This window comes from Littorina saxatilis, linkage group LG8, assembly GCF_037325665.1.
Source record: "Littorina saxatilis isolate snail1 linkage group LG8, US_GU_Lsax_2.0, whole genome shotgun sequence".
Classification (NCBI taxonomy): Eukaryota; Metazoa; Mollusca; class Gastropoda; order Littorinimorpha; family Littorinidae; genus Littorina; species Littorina saxatilis.
In genome coordinates, this window is record NC_090252.1 from 46,834,915 (window position 1) to 46,838,819 (window position 3,905).

General features: G+C 40.0%; 1 protein-coding gene across 3 annotated transcripts in view; it reads right to left on the bottom strand.

Annotated features, from left to right (window-relative positions):
- Window positions 1-1,031, bottom strand: part of LOC138973702 (uro-adherence factor A-like) — a 29,315-nt gene extending 28,284 nt beyond the window's left edge. The window contains exon 1 of one of the 3 annotated variants that reach the window (XM_070346432.1): window positions 751-1,031. The gene's annotated coding sequence lies outside the window, so the exon portion shown is untranslated. The remainder of the gene's footprint in view (window positions 1-750) is intronic. The other 2 variants (XM_070346433.1, XM_070346431.1) reach the window with 2 other exon arrangements.
- Window positions 1,032-3,905: the final 2,874 nt, after the last annotated feature.

Sequence of the window (3,905 nt, forward strand, 5' to 3'; positions counted from 1 at the left end):
GATGGGATAGAGCCACTTGTCAATTGTTTCTTGTTCACAAAAGCACTAATCAAAATTTGCTCCAGGGGCTTGCAACGTAGTACAATGTATTACCTTACTGGGAGAATGCAATTTTCCAGTACAAAGGACTTTCTTACATACTGCTTGACTAAAATCTTAACAAAAATTGACTATATTCTATACAAGAAACACTTAACAAGGGTAAAAAGAGAAACAGAATCCGTTTGTCGCCTCTTACGACATGCTGGGGAGCATCGGGTAAATTCTTCCCCCTAACCCGCGGGGGGTAAGAGAGAGAGAGAGAGAGAGAGAGAGAGAGAGAGAGAGAGAGAGAGAGAGAGAGAGAGAAGGAGAAAGAGAGAGAAGAGAGAGAGAGAGAGAGAGAGAGAGAGAGAGAGAGAGAGAGAGAGAGAGTTCACAAGTTAATAATCTAACAGGTTATCATGAACGCCTAATTAACGCCAGCTCACTGAGCGATACATCAAACACAAATCAATGAAGGTATACTTTTAGGAATCACATTTTGTTCTCACTCACATGTCAACATGTGTAGCTGGCGAGATACATGTGAGAACAAAACATGTGTCAGGCATACAGCAACAGGGCAATACAATGCGTACACTACTGCAGTGTAAAATACATATAGCAAATTCGTTGTATAATTATATGACGAGCTCAACATTTATGCAGCGGACACAAAAACTGCAGTTATCTAGAAATAACAAACAAACATCCACACATAATTATTACCTCTTCCTGTTGCAAAAAGGAGGAAGTTGTTCCTGTTAAACACAGCGAAGAAAACAAAACGTGGATTGGAGCTTAGACCTGCATTGAGATCGACACATAGGTAACCAAACGTGGTGTGGTAGACACAGACGATGCAAACCAAAAAATATCCACCACAAAAAACATGAACAGGTCTGTGTTCATTCTTCCCACATGAGAAAAACAAAACAATCAAAAAGTGTTGTTTCGACAACCAAATCAATAGCAGTATAGCAACCAATGAGAGAAAAGGAATACATTTATCAAGCAGATTTGATTCGACAATCAAAACAAACAATTGTATCGACCTAGGTCCAATAATGTATTTTTAGGTTCTACGAATATATTTCCAGAAAGATTGCATTGCAGTTGTAGTCATATCGGATGTTTCCGATTTTGCTGCTCAACGCGACCTTTATGCAGAACAAAGTAGGTACTCAATTCTGTTGAGTTTGCTTGCCTTGTTTACATAGCAGAGATACAACCGTTGACAACTGCGGCGAACATTGTCAAGTGGTTGGGATATTCAAGATAGCATGACAAGGTATAAAGCGGAACCCTTTATTTATTTGACTAATACGATGTCACCTCTACAAAGATGTCACATAACAAATTTAAAAAATGAAACTACAACATGAAAAACATGTTTTGCTTTTGTGTTAGTTTCTGTCCTCTTCACCCTAACTGTACGCACATCGTTCGTGATGGCTTTGTTCCATGTCATTTGTGACACCCCTCCGCCCTTTCTCTTTTTCTGTCTGTACCCACCTCCCTCCCGTCTCTGTCTCCCGGACCTTCATTTTCCCCTCGTACTCCCCCCCTTGCCCTTTCTTTTCGCTTGTATTTGTATTTGTTGTACACTTATTATGACAAGGGCATTAACAGTAGAAGTGTGTCCTTGTTTTGCAAAGTAGAGGGTTGGTTACTAAAAAAACGCCAGTAATATATTCATGATTCCAAAACATATACATGTGTTTTTTGGGATGCAAACAAAGTTTAGACAGTTACAAATACAGAAACGCGCGCTTTCCCATTAAGTGCTCTACGCTACTGCGCTATAATGGCTGTGTCCCTCCCTTTAAGCGAATGTTGGATTTTAGTTTAGCACGTGAATGTCCGCTTGTTCAGTCACGGTCGCGGAGTATCTTTGTCTGTGTGAAATGCAGTGTGTTCAGCATCATTCTGTTAATTTGACTGATTGACTAAATGTATTCATTTTGCTTCACGTGACTTGTTCTTGTTTCGATTGAGGCTGGGTGTAGGAGCAGCGGTAAAGACAAGGAAATACATGGACAACCTTTGTCGTGTATATACCACATTATGGTAACACGTGGTGGTTGATGCTCACAGTTTGAGTGATCTTTTCACTGACGATGTGATAAAGTGTGCTGGTTTTGCTCATTCATTTTTGAAATGGCTGAATTTATGCAAAAGAGAGAATGTCGACCCAGTCGGCACGTTCTTTGCCTGTGTACGGCATTTACGCTTATAGCACTTGCCATCGCTTCAGAGCCCTGTAAGTGCATGTATCTATTCACTGATCTATGTTCTATTTGTTCATTTGTAAACGAGCAGTTAAAGATCAGGCCATAACTGCTTTCTTTGGTAAATTGCTAACTTTACCTTTGTCATGTTTTAACATAGAGGGGGAATCGAGACGAGGGTCGTGGTGTATGTGTGTGTGTGTCTGTCTGTCTGTCTGTCTGTCTGTGTGTGTGTGTGTAGAGCGTTTCAGACTAAACTACTGGACCGATCTTTATGGAATTTTGCATGAGAGTTGCTGGGAATGATATCCTCGGACGTTTTTTTAAAATTTGTTCGATGAATACCTTTGATGACGTCTTATCCGGCTTTTTGTAAAAGTTGAGGCGGCACTGTCACACCCTCATTTGTCAATCAAATTGATTGAAAATTTGGCAAAACAATCTTCGACAAAGGCCGGATTTTGGTATTGCATTTCAGCTTTATGGCTTAAAAACTAATGAATGAGTTTGGTCATTAAAAATCGGAAACTTGTAATTAAAATTATTTTGTCATTAAACGATCCAAAAACAATTTCATCTTATTTTTCGTCATTTTCTGATTCCAAAAACATATATATATCTTATATTTGGATTACATACAAGCTCTGAAAATTAAACATGTGAAAATTAAGATTAAAATTAATTGTCCGAAATCGATTTAGAAACAATTTAATCGTATTCCTTGTCCGTTCCTGATTCCAAAAACATAGAGATATGATATGTTTGGATTAAAATCACACTCAGAAAGTTAAAAAGAATAGAGACGCTATCCTCCTCAGCGCAACCGCTACTGCGCTTTTCTGGATTGTCAATTTCATTGCCTTTGCCACGAGCGGTGGACAGACGATGCTACGAGTGTACGGTCTTGCGGAAAAAAACTTGAATGCAGTGCGTTCAGTTTCATTCTGTGAGTTCGACTGAGCTTGACTAAAATGTTGTATTTTCGCCTTACGCGACTTGTTTCAATTATTAAATGTTGTTGTATCAAATGAGTCAAATCAAAAAATGTATCTGAATATACCAGTATACAAAACATTTGTTCAATGCTTTTAGGGGGCAAACATGCATTTCAAATAATGACGGACGCAGTGGCGTGGTGGGAAGACGTCGGCCTCCTAATCGGGAGGTCGTGAGTTCGAATCCCGGTCGCTGTCGCCTGGTGGGTTAAGAGTGGAGATTTTTCCGATCTACCAGGTCAACTTATGTGCAGACCTGCTAGTACACGCAAGCACAAGACCCAGTGCGCACGGAAAATATCCTGTAACCCATGTCAGAGTTCGGTGGGTTATAGAAACACAAAAATACCCAGCATGCTTCCCACAAAATCGGCGTAGAAGAAAAAAAACCCAGTTCAGATTGAACAGTCCTTGTAAGTCATTGTGGAACTGTTTTTCATCGTCTCAACAAATTGCATTTTTGTTTGGTGCAGGTGGTAGATTTACGTTCTCTAATTTAACTTCGGATATGGAAGTAACTGCAACTGAACATTCTGAACTTGTCCTGCCCTTTGCACTCGAAAGAGGCTCTTGTCACAAAGACGCGAAACAAGGCGTGCATATTACTGTGTACGGGCCAAGGCAGGGTGAGCAAGGGTTTTGCATAATACGACTGCAA